At 41.3% G+C, this 22,489-nt stretch overlaps 1 long non-coding RNA gene and 1 pseudogene across 1 annotated transcript; both read right to left on the reverse strand.

Moving 5' to 3' along the window:
- Nucleotides 1-404: 404 nt before the first annotated feature.
- LOC148065014 (serine/threonine-protein kinase/endoribonuclease IRE1-like) lies at nt 405-17,788 on the reverse strand (annotated as a pseudogene).
- LOC148065015 (uncharacterized) lies at nt 4,243-12,946 on the reverse strand. The gene is made up of 2 exons (XR_015713429.1): nt 12,317-12,946; nt 4,243-7,430 (listed from the first exon to the last, which is right to left on the reverse strand). It is a non-coding gene; the product is annotated as an uncharacterized LOC148065015 (long non-coding RNA).
- Nucleotides 17,789-22,489: the final 4,701 nt, after the last annotated feature.

Genomic DNA, 22,489 nt, shown 5'->3' on the forward strand with positions numbered 1-22,489 from the left:
GACAAGAGAAGCAAATTAGCAGCTTTAAGCATAGTTCATTTAAAAGATCTGAACCCAGAAGGTGAATCAGAAAATATAGAAAAGGCACATTGATGACATTAGATGATTGACACCAGTCGTCACAACTGATTGGATAAAAATCTGCATACCATATTTGGGCGTTGGAAAGACGCGCTTGACAATACAGCATGCACAATAACATCACAGACGACTGTCGGGCCCGCTGAGGGCCAACAGAAGGAGCCAAGTGTTTTCGTTTTTTTTTGGAGACAGACTCCATTGCCGTGTCAATATAAAATATAACTGCAGAACAAGAGGCAGCGCCCCCTGTTGGCTCCTGGGCGTCAGAAGAACGTGCGGATGGATCCCAGGCACTGCAGGCCTGGTCCTCACCAGCACACAGAACATCTACCCCGGCTCCATTTCTCCTCCATAAATAAGGCAGTAGCGACATTTATTTTGTGCTGGGTGAAAACATTTGTAGTTCACTCTGGTTCACTCGTCTGGGGGGACTCTTTTTGGCAGTGCAGGTGTGTCTGCTCCGGTTCTTCGCAGGGACCAGAGAGTTTCTCAGCGATCAACGCCGATTCTGGTGTCGACTCCTGCGACTGGGACGGAGGTGCTGGAGCACACGTGTGAACCCGCGGCCTCGGGTGCGTGTGGAGGGCATCGGGTTTTAAAAACTGCTCAGCAGTGGAGTAGTAAGGCAAGAAAGGCCTTTCCTGTGTGCAGGTCCGCATGGCCAGGTATGTGTGCATCAGCAGGTGAGGGAACCGTGAGGTGAAATACGAGACAAAGTCATCGGGGATGGAACCCAGAGTGTCCTGAACCTCTAGTGGCAGCTCCCGGTAATGATGTTTCTGAAGAAAAAAGAGAAAGGAGATTACAGATACAATTGTTGTACTTGTTTTATCATTTAATCAATCTTTATTAGTCAACCGTGAAGCAAATTTGAAAAATTTAAAAATATCCACTACATTATAATAAGCTCGGGCTCTAAGGCCTGTGGATCAGAATCTACTGATGGTTCCTCTCACACGGTTCAGGACCAGAGGAGAGAAATCCTTCCAGACTGTTGCTCCTAAGCTTTGGAACGATCTTCCTCTCTCTCTTTGCGCTTGATGGATCTACTGACTCCTTTAAGAAACATCTTAAGACATTACTATTTGTTCAGGCTTTTCCTTGATTTTCTGGAACTCCTGTTGTGTTATCAGTTTTATCTTGATCTTTAAAGTATATACTTTATTGAATATTGTTTGGATTGTTTAAGCGCTTTGTGACCCTGGTCTGGAAAAGCGCTATATAAATAAAAATTACTTACTTACATGTTTTGAAGTTTAAATTTTGGGTTAAATATCTCCGACATTTTAGGGCAAATTAATGTATTTTTTCAGATCCTGTTTTAAATGTCCTTTAAGATTATTCCCAGGAACCCTTTAGTAATCACTGTGTGGTATTCATCTGCAACCGTAACAGAATGGGATGTTTTCCAGCACCAGTGGAGATGCCCTCTTACATTTTCTTTGACTTAAAGTTAAGACGAAAAATGTATTTCGTATCTGATCCTGAAGATTGAATGAAGTAAAGATAGTTGAAGGATCCGTGTCAGACGTTTACCTGTTTGCAGTGGCACCGTTATGTGTTCTCTCCAGTCGCCCTTCACCACCGCTCTGCCGCCGTACTCCAGCCGTCTGACGATCGGTCCGTCCAGCGGCTCCTTTTCTATTCGGTCACTCACGTCCTGAAATAGAACCAAATTAACTTGTTCAAAACACTCTTTAAGTTCATGAGGATTCATGAAGGGAGGCGAAGACACGACTGACTGGTATTAAAAAAAAAAAACACACCTGAAAGAACTGCAGCTCTTTCTCCAGGCTCCAGAAGAACGGGTGTTTGAGGACGCACTACGCTGACGGGCGCTGCTGAGGCTTCTCACTCAACATATTCTCGATGAGGTCTTGAGCCACGATGTCACCTGTTAGCAGGAGCTGGGTTCAGAGCCAAGCGAAGACACGAGAACTTTTCCAAGTCTGGTTTTCTCACTGTGCACGTCGGGCTGGAGGTGCTCGAGGCTGTAAGTGCCCAGTAAGATGTTCGCTTGTCTCTGTAGAGATTTCCCAAAAGGGTGGGATCCCTGGGACACCACGTAGTAGAACACACAACCGGCAGAGAAGATGTCCACGGAGCAGGTCTGGAAGAGGTCGCATTTGATGGTAAGAATAAACACAACAAACACAAAACATGGGTTTAGTATAGAAATGGGATCTGGAAAAAGTATCAAAAACTAAATTTATGGGGGCGTGGTTTGGCCAGCAATGGAGTAGGACGTGTTGGAGAAGGCTCCCGAAATCTTTCAGTAAAACTTTAAATTGAATTACATTAGCGCTGAAGAAAACGACTTAAACCAGCACTTTAAACCTGTTGGCTAACCAAAGATGTCGGGAAAGGGCACCAAGAACTCCAGGAGCGGTAACTCGACTCAACAACAGTTGAGGCCTGCTGATGCCGAAGCCTCGCGTGAGCGCCCGGCTAGCTCCGAGCATTCAACCCATTGTCAAACGATGGACTTTGAAAAGCTTAAACTGCAGCTTCTCGCCGCTCTCCGTAAGGAGATAGCGGATATATTGAAAGAAGAGTTGAAGGCCGCACTCGACGAGGCACTATCGCCCTTAAAGAAAGACATTCGAGCTGTTAAAGCTAAGGTGGCTAGCGACATATCAGCGGTTGATGCTAACGTCGCGGGCCTGAAGTCTACTGTGGGGGAAATGGAGGTTTCTCTCTCTGGCGGCTCCAACGACATCACTCAACTTAAAGCCACAGTGAAGCGTCTTGAGACGGTTGTGACGACACTGGAGAATAAGTGAGGACCTGGAGGCGAGATCACGGCGTAACAACGTGCGCATCCTGGGCGTTCCGGAGGGACCCGACAGCTGTTCTACATCCGTGGTGTCCAGCATGCTGAAGGAGGCGTTCGGTTTGGAGGCGATGCCGGAGCTCGACCGGTCCCACACTACGACCGAAACTGAATCCCGGGGATCGTCCACGTCCCATCGTCGTCAGGTTCCACTACCACAGAGACTGTGCTGACATCTTGCGCCGGGCCAGGGAGAGAGGACGCATCAGGTTTGGAGACAATAACTTGTTGATCTTTCCTGACTACACCGCGAAGGTAGCCTGAGCCAGGGCTGCATTCAACGAGGTACGTCAACAACTATGGGCTCTGGATGGAGTTCGGTATGGTCTGTTGTACCCTGCCCGCCTACGGGTCACACATAACGGGACTGAGAGGGAGTTCACATCAGCCGATGAAGCAGCAAAATACGTAAAAATATTGAGTGAGAAGTGATGGTGTCTGTGCTGCTGCATAACTCAGGTTTCTGTTCCTTGACAGCGTGAAAAGCTGTAAATGGTTTAATGTTATATATTAAGTTTTTATAAGATTTCTATTTTGAAACATTTCATTTTTACATTTCTTGTTATATTGTTCTTTGCACTTGCAAATATGGTTCTGAATCTTAATACGATTTACAAGTATCTTTCGGATAATAACAATTTGTATTTGAATTTTTTCTTCATCTGCGCTCTATTATGATGTGGCCAGATTTCGGGGGCCACTCATTTGAGGTAGTTGCATTAACTTTTTTTTGTGGGTTGGTAAACTAACTCCGTGTCGTTTATTATGAATGACTTTTCTTACTTAGTGGGTTTTACACGGCCGTTACTCCAGTTTTGTTTTTGGAGGGGACTTTGCGTGTTGTTTGGGTTTGTGGGTTTTTTCTTTTAACTTTTATTGTTTTTCTTATTCACTTGTTTTTGTTGGTTTTCGGGGAAAAGGGGAAGGGACTCTCCTCGGCTCATCATCACCGTCTCACTTATTAATGTACACAGCATTTGCTTATGAGTAACACAAATCACTTCTCAGGGAGGCCGCTGAGGTTTCTTAGCTGGAATATTAAAGGAATGGGGGAGCCCATCAAACGATCCAAGGTTTTCACTCATTTGAAAAAAAATTATTGTGACATAGTGTTCTTGCAGGAGACTGTCAGAAAAACTGTTCACAATGTTTCACAGTCCACCCACTGGCCGGTGCACCGTGTGGTTCAGGCATCGTCGATCATCCACCGAAGAAAGGGCGTTGGCATCCGGCTCGAAGGACCAAGTTAAATGTCAGAAAAACTGTTCACAATGTTTCACAGACAAATCAGTTCAATAGCAAAAGATTCAGACTTACACCAGTAAGAGATCGTTTCTTCACTCTAGAGGAGACAGCCAGAACCAACGCGGAAGTTAGCTCGCACCGACTGTCCGACGAAGTTCCAGCGTCCCTCCCTTTTTATTCAGTTTGTTCAAAGCAAAACACATTTTGGAGGGGTTACATCAAAAGCAGTCTCTTCTGCTCATCCCCCCTCCCAACTTAGTTTGTCCTTAGTAAGATTCATTGTGCAGGTTACATCACAGCATTGGCATCAGCAGTTCAAAACAGTCTTACAGATAACACTCAAGGTTAGGGAGCATCCCACAGTTATCTGCTCTTTCTCACCTGCCCCCTCCCAACTCATTCCCTGTTCCTTCACTTGCCCTTGCTGACCCCTGATGGGAAATATCTTGTGAGGTGTTTCAAAACACATACACATTGTGATTAAGGCAATCAGTGGTTTCGAACACATATGCATTTGTGGTAAAGAAGTGAACACATTAATATTGTGATAATGTAGTAAGCAGTTTAAAACACATTAATATTGTAATAAAGCAATATTTCTTTCACATTTCCCTCCTGTTTATCAATATTAAACAGTGTTTTAAAAGACTTATTGCTGAAATGGGAAGAAAACTATCCTCAAAAACCCTTCCTGTGGGCAAAAAGAAGATAGAAACCCTTTCCCAGCAAGAAGCCAACATTTCATTACATATATATACAACATTTCCCGACATTTCCAATTTGTAAAACACTCGGCTCATAACCTCTGCCTTGGTAGACTTTTCAGTTACAGCGTCAAAATAAACTGGAATATCATCGATACATTTTAGACTTCGCATTCTGAGTCGTCTTCAACTGGCACCAACTCGTATTGTGCCATGGCTATAGTGACATGAGCGGCTACCTTGACGCTAACTGCGTCCATCATTTTAGCCATCATTATACACAAACAAGGAATACCACATGCTACTATTAAAATTAAAAATGAGATAATAGCCATAATTATACCGGCAATAGTTAGGATTACATTTTTCCAGCTACGAACGTGTCGTTTAACCATTGTAAGACTGGATTGGGGACCACACCTTCCATGCTTTGAGTTTGGCATCAAAGTACACAAGTGTATTACTAACCATTGGTGAATCAGGAATGCTTCTTTTCGCTCTCGCGTCGGTTAAATTCATGTCTACAATTTGGTCATCATCATCCAACACATAATCATCATTCAACACATAAGTCTTTTTCTCTTGTTCTCCTGTTACATAAGCAAATTTACCCGTCCATTCTTCCACCAATCTGTTTCTCAAAACCCCACCTCCACACCACCACCACAACTGAGATCAAATGACGTGTTTCAAGGCATTCTTTGACAAGTTAACAGTTTGATCACAGAACGATGCATTCAACCTCCCATAATCCCTGCAGACGTCTTTACCACAGGATGTTCGGGAGTAACAAACAAATTTGCCCCCTGTCGGTGGATGGAACAAGAAGGGTTTGGACGTTGCTCCGATTATGGGGTACCTTTGAGCATATGGCATGCAGTAACTTTTCACTTTGAAACCCTGTGTCATGTTCATCACGCATGACGAGTTTCCAATCGGCTCAACCAGTGTTACTGCTGCCCTCGGTCTCATGCAAACTGCACAATCCTTTCTGATGGATCTGGCAATGTTTACAACACGCTCAAGGTAGAGATTGTTATCAATAGTGAGTCCTGTGTCAACTGCCAACAATTCTTTGATGGTTTCTCCGTTGGGAGGAGGTGTGTCTTGGTTTCTAAGATTGGTCTATAGCATACTTTTATTAGGACGAATGGATCTGCACCATTTGCATACCAGGCCCATAGTGTCAAAACGCTACAATCTGTTTTATCTTTGTTTGGGAGTTCTGTCATGGCTTTAAAAGTGAATATCAGATTCATTCCGCTGTGCGTCATGTACACTTTATCTTTCCAATTTTTTGCGCCATTATTCGTTTGGCTTTTGGCCAATAATCACCGCTTTCTGTTGTTACATAATTATCCCATCCCCACCATGCATCTCTCTTAGCCGAGGTTTCTTGGGACATGAGATAGAACCAATATTTTGACCATTCATTAAACTGTACAGCCTTGAGTTTTTTATGGGTTGATTCAGTGTGAAAGTTAGCTAACGGAATTGTTAAAACCGTGTCATTAGCTAGTTGTGTAAGATTGATAAAGGTGCCTGTATATTGTTGTAGCCGACTAATATCTCCTATGTCTTTGTGTGTGACATAACCTGGTGGTCCCCTCCCTAAGTAAACACCTTCATTGCATTGGGCTAGACAAAGGCTTGACCCTCCGCAAAGACATCTGTCATCAAATTCCTTGTCTCGTTTGCTTCTAGTCAGGTTCTTAGTTTGATTGAAGTTTCGTTCTACTACCTTAGAATTAGGTGGACCCCACTCCAAGATGTACAATGCCCACAAAAAGACTAATACCGTTCCCATAATCATAGTACATACAATCATACATTGTCCAAGGTTTCTCACCCATCCGGAACGGAGAAGTCTCTGTGGTTGGTTCATCATTCTTCTCGAGAGTGTGCGTTTGCCGCGGAAGAACTCTAGTTCCGTTCGTTGGGGTTTCTTCTGAACCCTCGAGAGCGTGCGTTTACCGCGGATAAACTCTCGTCCGATGCGTTGGAGTGAAGGGCAAGGCTGCCGGGCTCAGCAAAGAGCCTTTCCTCACTCGTCCGTCTTTTTGACACGTGCAATTGAGGATGGGGCGCTGTGGTCTTTTTGACACGTGCAATTGAGGATGGGGCGCTGTGGTCTTTTTGACACGTGCAATTGAGGATGGGGCGCTGTGGTCTTTTTGACACGTGCAATTGAGGATGGGGCGCTGTGGTCTTTTTGACACGTGCAATTGAGGATGGGGCGCTGTGGTCTTTTTGACACGTGCAATTGAGGATGGGGCGCTGTGGTCTTTCGTCGGAGTGACAGGGCTGCCGGGCTCAGCAGAGGACCTTTATCACTCTGTCTTTTTGGCTTGTTGAAACGTGGTAGGGGCTCCGGAACCGTCAGGACCAGGAGGCAGTCGTCGAAGTTTGCACTGAGATTGATGAATCCAACCGGTCCGGCCGTCGACCTTTACCGCTGTTGGACTGACAGCCACCACCTCGTGAGGACCGTCCCACCGTTCACTGTCCCACTTAAGTCGTCGCAGCACTTTTAGAAACACCAAGTCTCCAATTTGCACCTGGAAAGTCTGTGGGTCAGAACAAACTGGCAGATCATTGTGCTTACGAACGTTTCTCTGTTCATACAGTCTTCTCATGTGTGCCGGAATTGACCCTCCTGTTATACTTTGACCTTTGGGTGCTAGATCAGGTAAATTATAAGGTCTACCGTGTATGATTTCAAATGGAGACAATGTTTTCCCTTCAGCGGGTACAATTCTCATACCAATTTCAACGAGACCAACACAATCTGGCCACTGTCTTTTTGTTTCTCTCATTGTTTTCACAAGCCTCGATTTCACAGTACCATTGGTTCTTTCAACCAGTCCTGCGGACTGGGGGTGGTATCCACATTGTCGTTTCAAATCAATGTTCAGGAGTTCACCAACTTTGGTTACAGCTATGTTAAGAAAATGTGAACCATTGTCGCTTCGAATGAGCGATGGAATACCAAATGTAGGAATAATTCGACCACACAGTGCTTTAACAACTGTCTTTGCATCAGCATGTGCTGTTGGAAAAATTTCTACCCATCTTGAAAACACATCAATGATTACCAAACAATATTGTTTACCTTGTGCTTTGTTTAGTTCAATGAAATCCATGTTTACGGTGTGAAATGGTTCTGGTGGTTCTGGGAACTTTCCCCGTTTGGGTCTTAAATACCCTTGTGCATTGTTCTTTATGCAAATAAGGCACTTGTGACAAAAAAAATTTGAATATAGAGTGAACCCTTGAACGTGGCAATGCTGTTTTACTTGGGCTACCATCCCTCCTGTTGAGACATGGCTCAAACCATGACTCAATTTTGCTGCCCATTCAAACATAGATTTTGGTAACCACGGTTTCCCATCTGATAGTGTACTCAGACCTTTTGAGTTTGTTTCAGCACCTTGTTTTCCCCAATATGTCTTCTCTGTGTGAGGTGCGTTTTGTTGTCTGCTTATTAACACTTCATTTTCTTTTACAGGTGTTTCTTGTGAGGATGTGGTCTTCTGTGCAAGCATTGTTCCAACTTGTGGGCTTTTATGTGCTGCATCTTTTGCAGCCTGATCAGCCAGTCTGTTTCCAATAGTGACTGGATCATTTCCTGTTAAATGTGCTTCACATTTACATATTGCCAACTTCTTTGGTAGTTGGATGGCATGCAACAATTTTACGAGTAACTCTTTGTGAGCTACTTCTTTTCCTGTTGTCGTTTTAAATCCTCTTCTCGCCCACTGTTGACAAAACACGTGCACAGAACCGTATCCATATTGACTATCTGTCCAGATAGTTACATCATCACCTTCAAAAATTTCACATGCCTTTATAAGGGCTGCCAGCTCAGCTGCCTGAGCTGAACTAGTTGACTTTAATTTCCCTTGATAAAGTACTTTATCTGCGGTCGTCACCGCGTACCCCACTTTGTTTTTTCCTTTTTCATCTTTAATTGCTGAACCGTCAACAAACACTACGGTTCCTGTCGTTAAAGGTGTATCCGTCAAGTCTGGTCGTGGTTTAGTTAAAATTTGGACTTGGCTTCCACAGTCATGTGGAGTGCCATCTAGTGGTGTGGGCACTAATGACGCTGGATTGAGTGCTCCACACCTGACGATGTTAATGTGTCCCTGAGATAACAATACAGCAGTGCAATGTAGATGTCGAGCAGGTGATAAGAACTGCATTTTCGTTTCCAACAGTAAGACTGATACCGCGTGTGGTACTTTCAGAGTCAACGTGTGAAACGGGACGACCTCGGCGGACGCTTGCACAGCGAGCGCCGCAGAGAGCACGGCTTGTACACATTCTGGCGTTGCTCGTGCCACTGGATCCAACTGTTGTGAATAATATGCAACTGGGCTCATCTTGCTACCATGTTTCTGCATCAGGACTGATGTCATGAATCCTCCTTTTGCTGTTACTGTTTGCTCAAAGATGGGACAAGACAAATACTTCCATAGTCCAAAATATAGTCAAACAACATTAATTCACACAACAACTATTAAACCACCTAGATTGAAAAACTAGTAGTTAGAAATTCTTCGACCAATTTCAGTATCATTATTCCGACAAAGACAAATTAATTTCAAATTAAAATTTATCAACTCAAACAACATATTCTTCTTTTACATGGAATTAACCTCAATAAAGTCTATAATACTTATTAAAAAAATGAAAAATTGGTTTCCGAAGATTTTACCTTTTCCATCATAGCATTTGTTTCTTTGTCTGTGGTTTCGGTGCTTTAGAAACAGCCGGTTTCTGTTTATCACCCTTTATTTCGTTCACAAACATACGTCACATGTTTGAATCAGGAAAACAATTTTCTGCTAAAAGATTTTATTGGAAAAGAAAACATTTGTATTTATTACAACTTAACCCAAACTTGTTTCAACAATTTGAAAACCACCTGCTGATGAACAACTTGATCACAAAAAGACTTAACATTAAATTAATGTTTAAATGCTCCATATTTATGTTTGTTTTACTAAGAAAACAACATCCTTTTAATAAAGATTCACGATGCATTTGCGTCGTAACTATATAAAATATATTTCCTTAAGTATGACATGCTTCAATTCGACAAATTTCTTCAACACAATCTTGTATGTGAGAGGTTAATTTCTTCTTCTGATTTATCAGTTTCACATGGCGGTGCATTCGGTTGTGACCTTGGTGCCGCCACCTGTTGTAGGCCTAGTCATTCTTCATCCTCAGACGAATCATCAGAGTAGTGTTTTCGTCTGGGTTTATCTCTGCGCTTGCTTTTCTCAGGACAATCTCTGGCAAGATGTCCCGTTCAATAAATAATTTTTAAATGTGATTTCCATAGAGCTGGATGATCTTCCGGAGTCCTACCATGTTTGTTAAAAACATCCATTAATCTGATTTTAAAGTCGTCTATGTTTTCGTCTTCATTCTGTCTGCAGGCTGCTATTTGATTAGGATCAGGTCTCTGTGCATAGATCCGTTCACATCTTTCCAAAATGTCATTCAGGGGTAACATGACTTGTGCATATGGTATGACGTTACCTTGATCATTCAGTCCCGTCCACCCCTCCATTACAATCCCGTATCTACTTCCTGTAGATAGTGCCATTAATTTAGCTATCTCGTGACCGTTCAACCTGTGACCAGTGACAAGGTCTCTGATTTCTTTGACAAACTGTTTTATGTCTGCAGCAGGTGTTGCAATAGATTTAACTATGTCTTTAATTTCTACGGGTGTCCATGGTCTAAAAACATAGAATGGTACATTTGCATCATTACTCGGCATTTGAATCATAGGGAATGCTCCTGTAGTCTGTTCGTTAATATCATGTAGCTTCAGCTCGGATTTTTCTCGTAGTGGATGCTGTGGATTCATTTGTTTTTCCCAATCACCGACCCCCCCCCCCATACTTCTTGTCACCCGTTTCTCAAAAGTTCCAGATCCAACTGGTTTGTTTGAGTTATAATCACAATGACTTGAGCTCAGGTCAGGGCTGGCAGCATTCCAACTTGTAGAGGAGGCTGCTACTGAGTTGTGATCGCGTCTCCCTGAGATGGAGTCACGGCTGGCAAAACTCTCTTTTCAGGGGGGATTGCCGCTGATGAGTTTGATGTCATCATTGTTGGTGTGTACAATGGAGGTGTCTCGGGCAGGCACGGATATATCTTAGGTATTTCCCTCACTCCGGCCCCTCCCGCCTGGTGAACCCGCGGTGTTGGAGTTGGAATTGGCCCCCGCCCGTGCAAATCGGAGGGAGGGAATTCCAACTTTTCTGCTCTAGGGGAGCTTCCCCTTTGCACATTATCAGCGATCGGAGACACAGTTAAACTTGCTCCTGAATCATCAATTTGTTCAAATTCATTTTCATCTTAAACAGTTAGTTTAACCTTAGCTGTATCATTATTACTTCAGGTATGTAGTTATTGTAGCCTAAAACACTTTCCTGTATCAGTCACTTATGCTCACTTCATTCATGTCAGGTACTGACCACTGCATGATTCTAAAAGCAACTATGTTCATGATGGTTTTGTTATTGGATCAGTAATTTCACTTTAAATCTTTATTTAATTTTTTGTAGCACAATTTACTGATACTAAACACACTTTCATTTGTTTTTTATTTTTTATTTTCTGATTCTTTTCCCTTGCTCTGTCATACAGAGTCTTACATGCGTACCACTGCTTTCCATGTACTTCGTTCAACTTTCCCTTTTCTCTATCTTTCAAAGACAATTTACTCAACAACTTACTCAATTCTGTCTCATTATCAACATCTCCTGGAAAACTATACTGATTCTGCCACTTTTTCACAAACCTGCAACAACCTTTATTGTCTAATTCTGCCAACTTAACTTTACACATTTGTTCTTCTTTTTCTCTCTCCTTATTAATTGCTTCTACACCCGTAGAAGTCTTATTTGCCTTCTTCATGTCGTTCTGGTATGTGTCTTGCCGAGTTTTTTCGAAGGAAAATGCTAAATGCCTGGTGGCGACCGGGTGTCAAACTTCTACCTCAAACGAGGCGGGCACCCCTGGGTGTTTATACTCACAGTCGTTTCACCAGTTTTAGATTCTTTCTTTTACTCAAGACATCCAATTTCTATGATGGTTTTGTAAACTCTTGGTCAGTTTTACGTTCTCACCGTTAGGTTTCGACCGACAAGAATCCCAACAACCTCTCAGTGAGAAAATGGCCCTGGTGTTACAGTAACACCCCGTACTGCAAGTGCGGCCTTTAAACAGAAAAGATTAAACCTCTTTCTATTTACTTGTACCTTTTGTCACAATGACACTCCGTATTACAATAATACAGCCTTAGACCACACAGTGATCTCGTGGAGGGACGTCTACGTTGTCCCCTTTAGTCCCACGTTCCGTTCATTTGATACAACGATGCTTTATATCACAATGACACAACCTTTGGTCAGAAAATGTAACTGACCTCAATCTCTTCGCTGGTGGAGTTGATCTGGTCTTGGATGCCGTCGGCTTTCTCTCCGGTAGATGATGTCCGACTCCTGGCCTCGTGGAAAGGAGGTCTCCCAGGGGTTTGTAAGACCCACTGGCCGGTGCACCGTGTGGTTCAGGCATCGTCGATCATCCACCGAAGAAAGGGCGTTGGCATCCGGCTCGAAGGACCAAGTTAAATGTCAGAAAAACTGTTCACAATGTTTCACAGACAAATCAGTTCAATAGCAAAAGATTCAGACTCACACCAGTAAGAGATTGTTTCTTCACTCTAGAGGATACAGCCAGAACCAACGCGGAAGTTAGCTCGCACCGACTGTCCGACGAAGTTCCAGCGTCCCTCCCTTTTTATTCAGTTTGTTCAAAGCAAAACACATTTTGGAGGGGTTACATCAAAAGCAGTCTCTTCTGCTCATCCCCCCTCCCAACTTAGTTTGTCCTTAGTAAGATTCATTGTGCAGGTTACATCACAGCATTGGCATCAGCAGTTCAAAACAGTCTTACAGATAACACTCAAGGTTAGGGAGCATCCCACAGTTATCTGCTCTTTCTCACCTGCCCCCTCCCAACTCATTCCCTGTTCCTTCACTTGCCCTTGCTGACCCCTGATGGGATACATCTTGTGAGGAGTTTCAAAACACATACACATTGTGATTAAGGCAATCAGTGGTTTCGAACACATATGCATTTGTGGTAAAGAAGTGAACACATTAATATTGTGATAATGTAGTAAGCAGTTTAAAACACATTAATATTGTAATAAAGCAATATTTCTTTCACAGAGACGCATCTGAGAATTAAAGATCACAATAGACTGCGGAACCCCTGGGTGAGTCAAATATTCCACTCAAATTTTAACTCAAAAGCTAGAGGGGTCGCCATTCTTGTCAACAAGAGAACACAGTTTACAGCCACAAAGGTAATAGCGGACATAAATGGCAGGTATGTTCTCGTTGCTGGTACCCTCATGCAAACCAAAGTTCTCTTGGTAAACATCTATGCTCCTAATATTGACGATGCCACATTTGCAGGGAAATTACTTAGTGGTCTTCCTTTCCTAGACTCTCACTCTGTAATCTTAGGTGGGGATTTTCATTGTGTCCAGGAAAATACACTAGATCGTTCTAGCTCTAAAAAACAGACACAGTCATGTATGTCAAAAATGTTTATGGATTTTGCTATTCGGAGTGGTCTGGTTGATCCTTGGAGACACAGGAATCCTTCCTCCAAGAAGTTCTCTTTCTTTTCCCCAGTCCACCATTCATATTCAAGAATAGATTACTTTTTAATAGATGAGACTTTGAACCCTCTCGTATCCAATTCGGATTACTTAAGTATTGTTATCTCTGATCACGCTCCAGTGATCTTTGATATAAATTCGTCCACTCAGAGGCACAATCGACCACCCTGGAGGTTTGATTCACTTCTACTGGCAGATCTGGACTTCTGTAAATTTATTTATAAATCAATAGATGACTTTTTGGACATAAATCGTAAAGACTGCTCCTCTCATAGTTTACTATGGGAGACATTAAAATGTTACCTCAGAGGCCAAATAATTTCTTATTCGTCCCATACAAAAAAAAATGTAATGCTAGACTCTCACAAATTGTTGTTGACATAAGTAATCTGGATGAAAAATATTCTGAAAATCCAACTCCAGAGTTGTTCAAACGGAGGCTCGACTTGCAGGCAGAGTTCGATCTGATATCTACCAAAGATGCAGAACGCTTACTTCTCCGTAGTCGCGGCACTTATTACGAACATGGGGAAAAACCATCCAGATTATTGGCTCATCAACTCCGCAGGCGAGCAACCTCTCGTCATATCATGGAAATAAGAAACAAACAATAACTCATTGACAGACGACCCCATCGACATTAATAATATTTTTAAAACCTTCTATTAGGATTTATATAGTTCAAATTTTCCGGAGGATGATCATGTAATGAGAGACTTCCTGGACAAATTGTGCTTCCCATAAATTGAAGAAACTCAACGGGAAAAACTAGATGCAGCCTTGACCCTAGAAGAAATCATACAATCAATTAGAAATATGCAATCAAACAAAGCCCCTGGACCTGATGGTTTCCCTATTGAGTTTTTTAAAACATTTCAATTGAAATTAGCCCCACTATTACTATCTGTGTTCAATGAATCACTTGAGCTTGGCACGTTGCCTCCAACGTTTACCCAGGCACAAATTGTAATACTACCCAAGAAAGACAGAGACCCGAGCTTGTGCGGCTCTTACAGACCGCTCTCTCTACTAAATTCTGATGTCAAAGTATTAGCAAAGATCCTCGCTACTAGATTAGAGAAAGTCATGCCTACCATAATATCCGAAGAGCAAAATGGTTTCATAAAAGGTATTCTTCAATACCCGCACTTTATTTAATATCATTTACTCTGATCAGACTGAGGCTCAACCAGAGATTGCAATATCGTTGGATGCCGAGAAGGCCTTGGATAGAGTAGAGTGGACATACCTTTTTTCCGTTTTAGAAAAATTCAAATTTGGGGACGTATTCATTTCCTGGATACGTCTTTTGTATTCTTCGCCTCTTGCCAGTGTAATCACAAATTATATCAAGTCTAATAATTTTGGTCTAGAACGTGGAACTCGCCAAGGTTGCCCACTCTCTCCGTCACTTTTCGCTCTATCCATCGAGCCGCTATCTATTGCACTGAGGTCTGAAAGAGGGTTTCAAGGTATCATACGCAATGGAAAAGAACACAAACTCTCTCTTTATGCTGATGACTTGCTTCTCTATGTTGAAAACCCTGCTGTTGGTGTGCCTGTGATTTTGAACATTCTGGACAAATTTGGTAAATTTTCCGGTTACAAATTAAAACTCGATAAAAGTGTTTGTTTCCCTATTAATGGCTCAGCACAACAAATGCAATCGTCCAATTTCCCGTTTAAATTTAATCTGACTGGCTTCAAGTACTTGGGGGTCAATGTTACTTCAACTATATGTAAACTAGTTTCAGCAAACTTTACCCCTTTAATATCAGAGATGAAATCTGACATCCGTAGGTGGTCCAGTCTTCCCCTTTCATTAATTGGTAGAATCAATGTGGTCAAAATGAATATTCTTCCTAAATTCTTGTATTTTTTTCAAACTCTGCCATGCTTTCTGCCCAAGTACTTCTTTAACACTATTGATAAGATAATAAGTTCTTTTTATGGTCTGGAAAAACGCAGAGGATCAAAAAGGCAATTCTTCAAAATTGCAAATTTGATGGCGGTCTATCTCTACCAAATTTTCAAGCTTACTACTGGGCCTCTCACATTCAAAAAATTGGCTTCTATGTGGCATCGTCAAAATTTTCTTGGTGTCATATGGAGCTGGCGTCTTGTCGGAGAACCTCTATGACAGCTCTGTTGTATTCTTCACTTCCCTTAAAACTTTCAGAATTTACAAATAATCCAGTTGTTCACAAACAGTTAAAATGTGGCTTCAATTCAGGCGTCACTTTAAGTTTAGAGATGTTTCTCCTCTTACATCCGTGAGCCTTAACCATGCGTTTCCTCCTTCTGTGTTGGACTCTTCATTCGCTGCTTGGCAGGATAGAGGTATTAAACATATAAAAGATTTGTACATAAATGACATTTTTGCCGATTTTAATGAGCTTTCTACATTATATTAGCTACGGGCTTCACAGTTCAGATCCGAAGTTTTGTTTCCAAAACTTTTTCAAACTTTCCCTCACTGCCTCCCAATCAACCCTGGGAAGAGTTTCTTACAATTAATCACCAGCAGAGGGGGTCAATCTCTAAATTATATGCCTCTATCCTGTCAATCAGCACAGAAGATACAAGAACAAGGGAGCGATGGGAGGAGGAGCTGGGGATGCGCATCACTGAGGATTACTGGGGGAGGGACTTGCGTATGGTTGGGTCCTCTATCTCGTGTGCTCGACTTGTACTGATCCAATTCAAAGTTCTGTTCAGAGTTCATTACTCAAAGTCCAAACTGTCGAGGATCTACGACACCATTACTGATGTATGTGACAGATGTCAGAGCTCTCCATGCAACCTCTCACACATGTTTTTCTTATGTTCAAAAATTCAGATTTTTTGGTCCAGATATTTTTCAATCATGAGCACAGTGCTTGGCGTGCAGTTGAAACTTTGTCCATATATTGCTCTCTTTGGTACACCTAACATCACCAGTGGACTGAGCACCACACAGAGAGAAATGGTTGCATTTACTTCACTGCTTGCCAGACGCTGCATCCTCCAGAGCTGGAAATCATCTGATGCTCCACCAATACCAAAATGGCTCAGAGAAACAATGTACTATCTTAAATTGGAAAAAATTAAATACACATTAAGAGGCACTACAGAGTCATTCTATGTCAAATGGAAACCTTTCATCGAATATTTTACTGCCTGACTGAGAAGAAACTATATTTGTATGTGTCATTCCATCAGTACTGTGAGATGAGCCGGGGAGGGGTGGGGAGGGAGGGGAGCACACGGGTATTCTTATCAAATTCATATTGAATTCAAATGCTCAAACTTTTTTTTGATGTATACACTGCATTTCAAAAGAAAAAAACACATTTGGGTTTGTTATCTGTGTGTTGTTTACTTTTTTTTTAGTTAATGTATTACTTTACTTTATTTATTTTTATTTTTATTTTTATTTTTATTTCTATTTTATTTTCTGATTGGGGGGAAAAGAAACGAAAATCATTTTTTTCTGAATTTCCCTTGTCTGTTAAAAAAACAAAAAAGTATATTACATTTGTGAAAATGTATACATTGTTGAATATGTCTCAATAAACATATTTGAAAAAAAAAAAAAAAAAAAACCCTAAATTTATAAGATCAATTCTAACAAAAATAAAACACATAGATCTAAACATCACTAGATGACTCAAACATTACAGGTGTGAGGAGATCTTGTGAGGGGAACAACTTGCATTGTAAACGCCGCTAACAAATCAATGATATAAACATCAATGCCTGTGAAGCTCATCTGTAGACGTCTCCTCAAATAATCTCTGATAAGCACTTATTTCTTCTGCAGGTAAAAGCGTGAACTCTGGGTTCTGAATCTTGGAACGGATGAAATAGCACCACTAACCGTGTTATCCTTGCAGTCCTCGCTGAGAACCTCGGGAGCGATCCAGCCCTCCGTCCCAGGAACCCCAGACCTTCCGAGATCATGGCCCTAACACGTCCATGTGCGTTAGACATGGACACCAGGATGTTGTGAGGTTTCAGGTCTCTGTGGACTGGAGTGGACAGGATGAGGACCAGCGGGCAGGAGCACAGATAAAGTGGTGGTGGTGGTGGTTCCTACCGATGTTGAGAGAGTGTAGATGCGGCCTGAGACTGCAGTGATACTGAAACAAGTGTCCGGTTTGACTGAAGATAATCGTCTACCTGGCTGGTCCCAAAAAGAGGAAGTTCAGCCTTCTGCCCCTCCATGCACGCTCAGTGCCTCACAGCAATGAGAACATCACGTTCTACGTGGGCTTCACATTCAGGGGCCTGGTAGCCTGCAACATCACTAAGAAGTAGCTCATCAATAGCCTTACATTTTGTTCCTGGGAATCCAGCCTTAACCACGATGAAATATGTAGAATTGTGACAGAATCTTATGCACTTATATCATACACTTGTGTCCTTTTGCCTCTTTGCAAGGAAAACAGTTTACGAGCCAACAGCAAATTCTAGCTGCTTCCAGAGGATCCCTGTAATAATTGCATCTAATGTCACAAATACCCACTGCTACTGAACTAGTGGACAAGGACTGGTTCAGTATTTTGTACTATACTCATATACCACTGCAAATTCAGTATTTTGCTGACTTGTTCTAATTTGTCAAACTTTTGTGGATGTTCATGAAAAATAAATTGTTTTGGTGAGGAAAATAAAAAATTGTATTGTTACATTTTTCATATACTCCTATACCGGTGAATATCACCAAACAAAGATCAAGTGTTTCTAAGGGGGACCTATTTCACTGCTGCACACCAACAACACAGCGTCTGCGGCGAGAGATCTCAAAGCGAAGCACACGTTGTTGCCTCAGATTAACTAATACCACAAGAGCAGCCACGTGTGTAGTGTGGAAGTTTGGTTCAGAATGAAAGACGTGATCACAACAACCATCTCTTACCAATGCTATCGAGCAAAAGTGTTAGCCGGCATCGACAACACTAGCAATTTGCTTCACAACCTTAGCCGAAAACACGTTTTAGATAAAGTACCCTCCACATCCACAGCTCAATCTGCACCCTCTCAAATGGGAATCAAATTCAACCTCGTCAAAGATAAGGTTCCTGTAATAATGATGGTTAACTGCACTGATTATGCAACTATGTCCAAACATTTTTTTCCATTTTGACTGCAACCATTATCATTCTCATCTTTAACATAATAACTGCCACCATACTGAAGAGGTTATGCTTTAACGTGTGTCTGGACATGAAAACAAAACATGATACAACCCTTATGACAGTAGTATGGGCTATTTAAGCCAGTGGTTCTTAACCTTGTTGAAGGTTGAGATTACTGATTTTTTTGTCTTCCACTTTCAGTCAGCACTCTTACACTCCATGGATTCGTCCACAATTTAGCAGCTTTGGCAGATTTTAGGGGCGGACACCATTTTTGCTGTTTCAAGCAAGAACAAGAAGCTGCGCTCCGGTTGGTTCTGGGAGCTCACGGTGGAAAGAAGGACGTGATGATTGTTCTTCGTCCAAGGCTGTGGTGCAGAAGAAGACACTTAACTGGATTCTCCAGGTGAATTCCATGCACTGCACACCTTGTCCTCATCAGCCCACGAAACATCAACTCAGCATTGCATTGGAAAAGTTGTTGGTACAGATTTAAGAAAACAATAGCCACGATATTTTTAAGTTGGGCGTGACACCTTGTCACACCTGTTCAGGAGTGGCACTGTGTTCTCGACTGTCACGTTATCAACCTGTCCAGCAGCTTCTCTTCTATTCTGTCACTCACAACCTGCATGGAACCAAATAAACTGTAAACAAACTAAGCAGAAAAAAGGGCAAAGCAGGTAATTTAATGTTAAAGGCAGTAACACTAGCTTAGAGAAACTAAGTTATCTCTATACTTTTCTTTAGATACAGGTTGGTAACCTGGTTAAGCCCTCATAGAACCACTGCTTCTTTGCAATGTTACTTTGTGATGCTCAAATGTATTTAGAAATCCTCTTGGTATCCATATTTTCATGTACACTACCACAAATGTTGCTTTGAATTAACTATTCAAGAATGGCTCGCCCCCTAGTGTTTTGTAGGGAAACTTGGTTCTTCGTCATCATTTATATGTAATGATAATTGTACAGAATGTTCTGAATGGTTACAATCTAGCTTTTTACTGATGAGACATGACAACTGAATATAAACACGAAGATAAAATGATTAAAACACAAAAACAAGATAAAAGAACTTTTCCTTTGGCTCGACGATGAACGATCCACAGCTCAATCTGCACCCTCTCAAATGGGAATCACATTCAACCTCGTCAAAGATAAGGTTCCTGTAATAATGATGGTTAACTGCACTGATTATGCAACTATGTCCAAACATTTTTTTCCATTTTGACTGCAACCATTATCATTCTCATCTTTAACATAATAACTGCCACCATACTGAAGAGGTTATGCTTTAACGTGTGTCTGGACATGAAAACAAAACATGATACAACTCTTATGACAGTAGTATGGGCTATTTAAGCCAGTGGTTCTTAACCTTGTTGAAGGTACCGAACCCCACCAGTTTCATATGTGCATTCACCGAACCCCTCTTTAATGAAAAATAAAATGCGATTACTTGTATTCCCCGTCTCCATGCAGCTTCAAGAAGTGTTCCTTCAGTTTTGCCTGTGCAACACTAGAGTTGCTCAACTTGGCTTTGAAAATCCTGCAGATAGGACGCTCACTCCCATCACGTTCAGTGTTACATGTGAATCCATGTTGTACATATTTGTCGGTCCACTTTCTTCTTTTTCCCAACATAGTTAGTACCGATTAAAATATTAACAAAGGAATAACGTGACGTACTACCACGACAGTGGCACTAAATTCCCCTCAGCACTGATTGGCCAAGCAGTGTAGCATTATCGTCTGTAGCCAATGATGGCCAAGCAGGGTCTGTCATCACGAATTTACACGATAATTCGGGTGTGTCCGAACCGCCGTGGCAGAGACTCTGCCGAACCCCTGAAACCAACTCGCCGAACCCCTAGGGTTCGATCGAACCCAGGTTAAGAACCACTGATTTAAGCCAACCGACTGCAGTAATTATTTTCTTATTAAAAGAAAATGCGGGTAAGAAAACTCTTGCATGAGAAAAAAAAACCCTGTTATATACCGTGAAACAGTGATAGAATATTTTTTTTTAAACGTGATATGAACATTTCGTCATAAACGCTCATCATCTCTCATCATGCAACGTTCTCCGTCATTTTGCCAAAAAGTATTACTTTGATGAATCTTCACTGCACACCTTGTCCTCATCAGCCCACGAAAAATCAACTCAGCATTGCATTGGAAAAGTTGTTGGTACAGATTTAAGAAAACAATAGCCACGATATTTTTAAGTTGGGCGTGACACCTTGTCACACCTGTTCAGGAGTGGCACTGTGTTCTCGACTGTCACGTTATCAACCCACAGCTTCTCTTCTATTCTGTCACTCACAACCTGCATGGAACCAAATAAACTGTAAACAAACTAAGCAGAAAAAAGGGCAAAGCAGGTAATTTAATGTTAAAGGCAGTGACACTAGCTTAGAGAAACTAAGTTATCTCTATACTTTTCTTTAGATACAGGTTGGTAACCTGGTTAAGCCCTCATAGAACCACTGCTTCTTTGCAATGTTACTTTGTGATGCTCAAATGTATTTAGAAATCCTCTTGGTGTCCATATTTTCATGTACACTACCACAAATGTTGCTTTGAATTAACTATTCAAGAATGGCTCGCCCCCTAGTGTTTTGTAGGGAAACTTGGTGCTTCGTCATCATTATATGTAATGATAATTGTATAGAAATGAATGAATTTACTGGATACCAGCATAGGTCACAATCTTGAAGGTGAAAACTGAATGGCTGCTGGATCGCTGTATTCCCAGTTCAACTATGTTTGCTATGTTTTTGTGTGACCACTTTACACCAATACTGATAACGTAGAACATCCTTGTTCACGAAGAATTTAGAAATGATCATATTGACCAAGTACACGCGCAACAACTCTTTTTCCACGTTTCTGCTGGACAAAACTTCTTTGAAAACATTGAAGGTGAGTAACATGTTTATTAGAACCACTATTATATTAAAGTTATACATTCATTTGCGAGTCCAAATATCTTTTAAATGAAAAGACCAGCCATGTTGACTATCATTTTACGTCACTTTCAACGCCAACGTCATGAATTGAATCATTACAAATACACTGTTACTGTGCACCATGTTTCCATTGATGTATATTTAAACAACATGTGGCTTTTTTGTTCAATCTGGGCTGTTAATTTGTCTTTTCTATGCATGTTTTTAGAGTCAGATTTTCTAATTTAACTTTAATAAATTATTTAAATGATTAATGCATTGATAAAAATGACCTTCATTGCATAAAGACACTGTTTTGTTTAGAGGTCACACCTAAAATATTGAACAATTTTCTTAGTATTAAGAAGGTTAACCAGAATTTTGTGCATTTTAACCAGAACTTTCTTCGTATACATCACAGGCACATGATACTTATATGACTGAAAACGTATTTACTTTAATATTAAATTAAATTGTACACACATACCTACTACATTACTCCCTTAGAAGTAAATAGTATATTTATTTTCCTGATCAATAAGCGTAACAGTACTTTATAGTAAGAAACATGTTTGTTGTTTTCTCTCGTACATATTAAACAAAAATGTTTACAATAATTAAATAAATAAAGTTTGTTTAACAAAACAATGTGTAAAGAGATACACACAGTGGCGCGAGCTCTCCCACATGGCTGATGCAATACAAGCATCTGCAACAATTTAGCCGTTTTATAACAAAAATAAAATCATAAAACACCGTTGATGCATCGACCGAAAATGACTGTATTTTACTTTAAAATGAAATATTCACATATTCATACAAAATGAAGCCGAT

The sequence above is a fragment of the Callionymus lyra genome, chromosome 15 (genome assembly GCF_982586985.1).
Source record: "Callionymus lyra chromosome 15, fCalLyr1.hap1.1, whole genome shotgun sequence".
NCBI lineage: Eukaryota > Metazoa > Chordata > Actinopteri > Syngnathiformes > Callionymidae > Callionymus > Callionymus lyra.